The sequence below is a fragment of the Sinocyclocheilus grahami genome, unplaced genomic scaffold (assembly GCF_001515645.1).
Source record: "Sinocyclocheilus grahami isolate Dianchi unplaced genomic scaffold, SAMN03320097.WGS_v1.1 scaffold321.1, whole genome shotgun sequence".
Classification (NCBI taxonomy): Eukaryota; Metazoa; Chordata; class Actinopteri; order Cypriniformes; family Cyprinidae; genus Sinocyclocheilus; species Sinocyclocheilus grahami.
In genome coordinates this window covers 90964-100428 of record NW_015505500.1, presented here as the reverse complement: position 1 = coordinate 100428, position 9465 = coordinate 90964, and positions in this window count along the sequence as shown.

Here is a 9465-nt window from a genome sequence, read left to right as displayed (position 1 = left end):
CTAGTAAACACGTCCTCTCTGCGCTGTCGAGTCGGTCGCGCCGCTCGGTCCATTGAGCCGCGCCTATGACAGGTCAGCGCGGCGCGAACACTTGAATACCGCGCCGTTTCGTCCCACATTTGGGTTGTTTGGCTTCCCATAACACTAGACTATGAGCTGGATTATTGTTCTAATGCAGGCACCAGCTGTGAAACAATTGCCGCCCCATGCAACCATCCCTGGAGTCTCTCATTCTCTCTGATACAGTGTCTTTATATTGCATCCTTGTTTTTTTATTTGTGGTTATATCATCCTATGCACGCATGCCTTTCCTTTTTGTGTTTTTACTTGTCTTCCTAGGTCTCAAACATATAACTGGTGACAAGTGAATCTGGTTTGAAGGCGGGAGGTAACTGTCATATGCGATTGGGGAGAGACAGAAAGATGATTACAACAGATGCAACAGTGCCAAAGGGCTTTCAGGTTCCCTTCCCTGATCTCTCATCCTCATTAACGGTGTAAGTCACTCTATCTCGACACCATCAGACTGCCACCTCAGTGTACTGACACGACTCTCACTTTACAAAACCCTCAGGAGTTTCTCTCCTCGTGCTAAATGTAGGGCAGAGCATTAGGGAAGTTAGATATTCACAACTTTGCACTTCTAATTACATCTCCAGTAAACTAGTTCTTGCTTAGTTTCTGATAGCTGAGCCGATGCCAGGGTCATGCGCCAGGGGCAGGCATTAGGGGGCAGTGATATATTGTGCCCACCCAAAAAAATCCTCAGGAGATTTTTCTAGAATTAGCTCACTAGACTGCTTGACGAAGCTGCCTATAACTGCTGCTGGTCTAGGATCAGTTTCTCCTATCAAAAGCTACACTTTAGCATTTCTGTGATGGGACAAGCTGACTGTGGATGAATAGCTGCAGGTAGTAACACAAATTATTATAATAAAAATGTGTTTATAATATACAATGCATTTATACTTTTTTATTATTTGCAGTATTGTGCATTATATCATACTAATACAATAACTTAATAGTTCAGTTAAACTTGAAATCTCACATCTAAAAGAACTGCTACTGTATATACTGCTAATCTATACAATCCAGAGCACGTATGTGCTTAAATGTCATGCACAAATTTAATGTGATGACATGCATATTAATATACTGTAAATATGTGATGAATATGCATTTCTTTGTCACAGTGTGAATTCAAAAAGTAGCATTGATTATATACTATTCAAAGGTTTGGTGTTTGTTTTTCCCCATCACATAAGAGGCCATATATCATATTTTTTCTTCTGCTTTAAATAATAGATGTAACATGCTATGGATTCATCCACCGAGATGAACAGCTCATTAGGGATGAATTTGCATTGGGTTATGTTTATTTATACAGCAAAATAGTCTTACTGCCTAGCACATAGTACATTTAGTTTAAATCTGTTAGTATCTAGATCAAGGGAAAAAAATGCTGCACTCACTCTGCGTGGTCAGAAAGCAGCAGTTTTATTTGTATGACTCACTTTGATTCCTCTTTGACAGATGTCAGTCAGAAAGCCCATGCATTCAGTTGAACAAATTGGCAACACATTGAACTGATATTGGCCAAAATTGGTTGAGGATTTAAAGACTACTGTGTTTTATGAGGTTAGAAAATGTAATTACTTGCTTAAATTCTTGTGGATTTTATTATGAACCCCAGCCTAAGATTAAGAACTGTCAGCACTGAACTCAGCAGGAAATATTAAAAATTCTCTGTAAACTTATTTATGAATGCAATCTTTTGCAAAGTAGGCTTTTATGAAGCAACCAATCCATAGCATCTTACAACATCTAGTCTTAATATCTTAGTGTTGGTTTTCAAGTAAATTAATCTTGTTTCAAAGACTTTGGATACTTTTACTGAAAAACTTTTAAAAAACCCAACTAATTAAAACTGATTATTTTGAACTCTTTTGGCAGTGCAAGAATGACTCATTTCATGGACTGAAGGACCTTTCAGTACAAGTGAACGGGAGCTAATGAACATTCAAGATCAGTCAACAAAAATGGCAGTTTAAATGGACAACATTATCATAACCAGTGAATACAATTCATTGTGCATTTTTTGCTAAGAACATATAATAATATTTGAATACAAGTGGTGCAAACAAGACAAGTAGTGTATAACTGTATAAAACAAAGCTTTGAAACTCTTGCTGTCTTAGTCTTTTTCCTGTCCGCTCCTGCCTTGAAAGCAGATACTGAACAGCTGAATGTATTTTGTATCTTTACCCACTGATTCATTCAAACTAATTAATCTCTCTGCAAGTTTTGTCACCAAGGGCAATGCACTACATGAAAGATCACTAGAGAAAAAAGTACCGGGCTGGAGCGAGAGAAACACTAATTATGGTGAATGCTGTCGAAAGATGAATGATTTTAAGTCTGATGCTTGGAAAAAGAGAAACCATGGGGAGAATTGACTTGGAATGAACTGTGCCGGCTGATAGTACTGTTTATTTGTACACTGGCAATGTTGTTTTAGTGCCCAGTGCTGTGAAGGAATTATGCAAACACTCCCAAAAATACGTGCTGTGCACAATTTGAATAGCGCATCAGATACCCATCTTGGAGATCTTTCAGGATTTTTGGAAGTATGTATAGTGTCCAGACATTTTAACTCAGTTTCAAATAAAGCATCAAGGAATAGTTCAGAAATTTGGCTGAAAATGTACTCACCTTCAGGCCATTCAAGTTATAGATGAGTTTCTTTTCACCAAAGGATCATCTGCAGTGAATGGGATGAGAGTCATCAGAGAGCCATCAGAATTAGAGTCCAAAAACATCACAATAATCCACAAGCAATCCACACAATACCAGTCCATCAATTAACTTCTTGTGAAGTGAAAAGCATGTTTGTAAAAAAACAAATCCATCACGAAGACTGTCACTTCAAGCCAGAATACTAGTCCGTAATCCATAACACTTCTTCCAGTGGAACAATTCCATGCCCTGTTGTCCTTTTTTATTGAAGAAAGCAATATTATAGATAGAAGACTCGTATTTTAGGTGGAAGCGATGGATTGAAGTTAAAACTGTCTTTATGATGAGCTTGTGTTTTACTTACATGTGGATTATTGTAATTTTTTTTATTCATCAGCTGTTTGAACTCTCATTCTGACGGCACCCATTCACTGCAGAGGATTCATTGGTGAGCAAGTGATGTAATACTACATTTTTCCAAATGTTCTGATGAAGAAACAAACTCATCTACAGCTTGGATGGCCTGAAAGTGAGAACATTTTCATTTTTGGGTCATCTACTCCTTTAATATCATTTAAAGCACAAAGAGCATTTTCGTTTTTGGCCTGACTACCAGATCTGACTGTGAATTCAAAAAGTAGCATTGATTATATACTATTCAAAGGTTTGGTGTTTGTTTTTCCCCATCACATAAGAGGCCATATATCATATTTTTTCTTCTGCTTTAAATAATAGATGTAACATGCTATGGATTCATCCACCGAGATGAACAGCTCATTAGGGATGAATTTTCATTGGGTTATGTTTATTTATACAGCAAAATAGTCTTACTGCCTAGCACATAGTACATTTAGTTTAAATCTGTTAGTATCTAGATCAAGGGAAAAAAATGCTGCACTCACTCTGCGTGGTCAGAAAGCAGCAGTTTTATTTGTATGACTCACTTTGATTCCTCTTTGACAGATGTCAGTCAGAAAGCCCATGCATTCAGTTGAACAAATTGGCAACACATTGAACTGATATTGGCCAAAATTGGTTGAGGATTTAAAGACTACTGTGTTTTATGAGGTTAGAAAATGTAATTACTTGCTTAAATTCTTGTGGATTTTATTATGAACCCCAGCCTAAGATTAAGAACTGTCAGCACTGAACTCAGCAGGAAATATTAAAAATTCTCTGTAAACTTATTTATGAATGCAATCTTTTGCAAAGTAGGCTTTTATGAAGCAACCAATCCATAGCATCTTACAACATCTAGTCTTAATATCTTAGTGTTGGTTTTCAAGTAAATTAATCTTGTTTCAAAGACTTTGGATACTTTTACTGAAAAACTTTTAAAAAACCCAACTAATTAAAACTGATTATTTTGAACTCTTTTGGCAGTGCAAGAATGACTCATTTCATGGACTGAAGGACCTTTCAGTACAAGTGAACGGGAGCTAATGAACATTCAAGATCAGTCAACAAAAATGGCAGTTTAAATGGACAACATTATCATAACCAGTGAATACAATTCATTGTGCATTTTTTGCTAAGAACATATAATAATATTTGAATACAAGTGGTGCAAACAAGACAAGTAGTGTATAACTGTATAAAACAAAGCTTTGAAACTCTTGCTGTCTTAGTCTTTTTCCTGTCCGCTCCTGCCTTGAAAGCAGATACTGAACAGCTGAATGTATTTTGTATCTTTACCCACTGATTCATTCAAACTAATTAATCTCTCTGCAAGTTTTGTCACCAAGGGCAATGCACTACATGAAAGATCACTAGAGAAAAAAGTACCGGGCTGGAGCGAGAGAAACACTAATTATGGTGAATGCTGTCGAAAGATGAATGATTTTAAGTCTGATGCTTGGAAAAAGAGAAACCATGGGGAGAATTGACTTGGAATGAACTGTGCCGGCTGATAGTACTGTTTATTTGTACACTGGCAATGTTGTTTTAGTGCCCAGTGCTGTGAAGGAATTATGCAAACACTCCCAAAAATACGTGCTGTGCACAATTTGAATAGCGCATCAGATACCCATCTTGGAGATCTTTCAGGATTTTTGGAAGTATGTATAGTGTCCAGACATTTTAACTCAGTTTCAAATAAAGCATCAAGGAATAGTTCAGAAATTTGGCTGAAAATGTACTCACCTTCAGGCCATTCAAGTTATAGATGAGTTTCTTTTCACCAAAGGATCATCTGCAGTGAATGGGATGAGAGTCATCAGAGAGCCATCAGAATTAATGTCCAAAAACATCACAATAATCCACAAGCAATCCACACAATACCAGTCCATCAATTAACTTCTTGTGAAGTGAAAAGCATGTTTGTAAAAAAACAAATCCATCACGAAGACTGTCACTTCAAGCCAGAATACTAGTCCGTAATCCATAACACTTCTTCCAGTGGAACAATTCCATGCCCTGTTGTCCTTTTTTATTGAAGAAAGCAATATTATAGATAGAAGACTCGTATTTTAGGTGGAAGCGATGGATTGAAGTTAAAACTGTCTTTATGATGAGCTTGTGTTTTACTTACATGTGGATTATTGTAATTTTTTTTATTCATCAGCTGTTTGAACTCTCATTCTGACGGCACCCATTCACTGCAGAGGATTCATTGGTGAGCAAGTGATGTAATACTACATTTTTCCAAATGTTCTGATGAAGAAACAAACTCATCTACAGCTTGGATGGCCTGAAAGTGAGAACATTTTCATTTTTGGGTCATCTACTCCTTTAATATCATTTAAAGCACAAAGAGCATTTTCGTTTTTGGCCTGACTACCAGATCTGACCGACATCTGTGCTGTCAGCGCGAGCCGAGCCCACTCGTTTATCAGGATTCACAGCGGCCCTGACTTTCAATCGCAATACTCTTCACAATCAAAAATCGCAATACTCTTCACAATCCTCGGCGAATCCTCGCTGATATGTTCTACAGCTTCATCTCGCAGTTCTGGGACTTTGAAATTCATCATCATGCTCGCTTTTCATTATGAATACCTGACAGACTTGGGAAATGGGTTTTAGAGAGTCAGAAGGAATAGATTTAGAAATATATCGCTTTTTTATAGTATATGTCTGTGTTCAAATCGAGTGCACAGATGGTGGTTGCAAAGTGGGAAGAACCTGACCTCACAGCACAAAAGGTGCAGGTTTTAAAACGTCTACTGAATTTCAAGTAACAGTCAGTTTCTTCAAGAGGTCCTCACACAGTAAGAAAGAAAATAGTTCACGAATTCCACAACAAGGACAGACGACCAGTCACAGGTTCTAGGAAATCTGATTTTGTGGTATAGCCTACCACCCAAAAGGGAAGCCAGTGGTATTGGAGCTGTGGCCTTTAGTGCACATCCTGCAGATACATTGAGCTTTGGTGCTCCTTTAGGAGCCTGAGGATTGAATCTGGCTTGAGTGGCATCCTCATCTACTCCAAAAGTTTGTGACCCCTCTCTACCGTCTCTTAAAAGTGTCTTTGAAAAAACCATCCTACTTTAAAGAGCTCAAGCAGTTAAAGTGGCAGACAACAAAACTGCAGCATGCACTTATAATAAACAGAATGTTATCGTGCACTGGTGTGGATGCTAATACAGTTATCATTATTTTTATAGTTATTGTTCTTAGTGTGAACGGGCCTTAACACTGATGACTACATGTATTTTTGTTTGTCCTTTATGAAATGTCGGCAACATTACGTGGGGGTGCCCAGCGACTTGAGATCATTATGCAAATGAGAACATTATGCAAATGAGCAGTGATGCGGTGCGGTGACTACCAATAGGAGTGCAGACGCTGGAGCTGATGTGATCCTTCTCCTGTGAGATACTGCATTCGAGCATCCGCCAGATGGAGAAGTTCATGCTGCTGTGAGTGATTTCCCTGTTCTATATGATTTCCCTGTTCTAGATGATATAATACAAAATCGAATAACATTGCCAGCCAGAAATTGTTAACAATCTGCTTTTGACAAGTTTGACTCATGCATTGATAATCATCTTGTTCGTGATATGATACATCATGCGCTCCAGCAATCTACTGTATATACAAATGCTTCCCTCTGCAGAGTATTCATTTCAGCTGCAAGGAAATTAACTGACATAATGACATCTTGCATTCAGTATGTCTTATTTGTGATCAGGTTTTCAAAAGCTTTGGCCAGTTGTTCATCCAGCGGCAGGAATGCCTACAGCCCAGCGACCTGCGACCTCCAGCGAAAAACTGCTGTCATAGAGAACGCCGCTTAAATTTGTGTTACAGGTACATCATTTTACAGCATTTGCAGTGTCACACAGGTAAATCTGGGTGGTTTGGCCTGTTGAATGTGTTTCCATAAATGCGGGTGAAGTACACAGGGTGCTTTCATATTTTATGGACTCCTCTGGCCCTGATGCTTTTATCATCCTCTCACATGGACAATGACTGCATCACTATAAACACAGCACGGGGTCAGCTGTCTCCCGAGAGCGCAATCGCACTATAATTTGGATTTGATTTATTTTCCCTTTCGGATATCAAATGGAAGAAGGTCACTTGTCAGGGTTATTGATGTGTTTTTATGTCCATAATTAGATGTGCTAGGGAATTTGTGATGGATACAGGAAGATGTATGATAAATAATGCACCTCATTGGAAAGGACAGTTTTTCAGAGCCTACCAACTCCATTGCCATTGTCAGTCTTTGAGGCTGTTGTTCATAAATATGTACAGCTGTTGATTTCTACTGGATTCAGTGACAAATGAAAATAGGGAAAAAAGTGGTGATAATTATGAAGGGGTTGGCCGGTTAGCATGGTCCAGTTAGCCCCTGTGTTCATAGGCCAGAACCACTCATAACCAATAAATATAATTATTACGTTGTGCTCGCATGTTAAGTTATGATAGCTATAGACAAGTTAGCATTGAACTAAACTGTCAACACAAGCTAAAGGTTTACTGTAACCACGTGACGGTAAAGTAGTACCAAAGAACAAAGCATAAAATTAGCAATTAAATCCAGGGATGCAAACTTGTCACCTTTCGGCGAAATTCGCTGTTTTGAATACAAAATGGGTCATTTGTGTGTTTCGTGCAGATCCAGTGAGTTTTTAAATTTGGTGTGGGGGGGGTGTTGACTACCCACATGCAGACAACCGCTTTTAAACACTCCTGTGTGTGTTTTTGCGTGCGCGATCTGGTTTCGAATTACAATATCACACGTTTTTACAACGTGTTTTTGCAGCATTGAGTATAGCCAATCACAGGCATCTCTGTTGAAAGCAATGGCCAGTCAGAGGTGTTTTCTGTAGGTTAGTCAGAATTCCCTCTGAACTAATATTTGTTTTCCCAAGTTTACGGAGTTCTACACTCTCACAGAGCAACCTATTATAACGAGAGAGAGAAAAAGCATACACACCGTGTAAATAAGAGATTGATTGTGTAGTTAATCTGTCGAATGTCCACTGAAACTGTTTCAGGACTGACGAATGCAAGTGTCAAAAATTGCACAAGTGAACCCGCTAAATTGTTCCGCAAATCATTGCTATGACTGACAGCGATAATAACTGTAGCACTAGGCCGAACGAACTATAATCTGACAAGCCGATGTCAAAAATAGAGCTCTGCATCAAGTGATGCAGAGTAAATTCAGAGTAACAAAACTACCAACAGAATATATTTAGCAGCTTCTACAGTTAAAGGTAAAACTTAAAGCACTCTTTTTGATGTGTCCTTTTCAAGGCAATGTTTAAAAAAATGTCGATTTTAAATTAAATCTAAAAATTTGTAAAAAATATTTAATGCATTATTATTTAATTGTACTTGCTATACTACTTCAGTTCAGTACTAACATTTGTTATAATAGTCATTTTATAATAAAGACGTGAAAACTAGGGAGTGGAAATGGCAACTGAGCTAATGAGTGATCCTCTGCTGCCATCTACTGGATATAATGGTAATTTCATGTCATTTTCATCTTAAAAGTATGTTTTCCACCTGGATTCTTGGCACATTATTTTATGTCATCTCCATGAATGAAATGTGAAACCTTAAAGTGAATTGTACTGTACAACTGTGGAGTTAAAAATTAATAAAGTATTTGAAATATTGAATAATTGCGTGTCTTTGTCACCTTTTTCAGCCAAGATGAGTTTGCATCCCTGTAAATTAGACAATTAGACAATTAAAAAAAAATGGCTACCATACCACAAATGCAAAGGTGGACATTACATTGCTGTGTTAATTTTGTAATATATATACATATATTAGTGCTGGGCAACGATTAATCACATTCACAATAAAAGTTTTTGTGTACATAATATGTGTGTGTGCTGTGTATATTTATTATGTATATATAAATACACTCATATGCATGTATATATTTAAGAAAAATATGTTATGTGTGTATATTTTAAATATATTTATGAATTATATGTATATAAATGTATACATGCATATACATATACTTTTTATATTTATTTACATTTTTTTATTGACTTTTTATATAAGAAAAAGCAAGAATGCATCAAACTTATGAAAAGTGACAGTAAAGACATCAAAAATGTTACAGATTTATATTTAAAATAAATGCTGTTGTTAAACTTTCTACTTATCAATAAATACTTCACAAAAATATTAAGAAATGAAATAAACGTTTTTAGAAATCAGCATTTAATTCTGAAGCATTACGTGACACTGGGACTGGAGTAATGATGTTGAAAATTCAGCTTTACAATCACAGGAGTAAATTACAATTTAAAA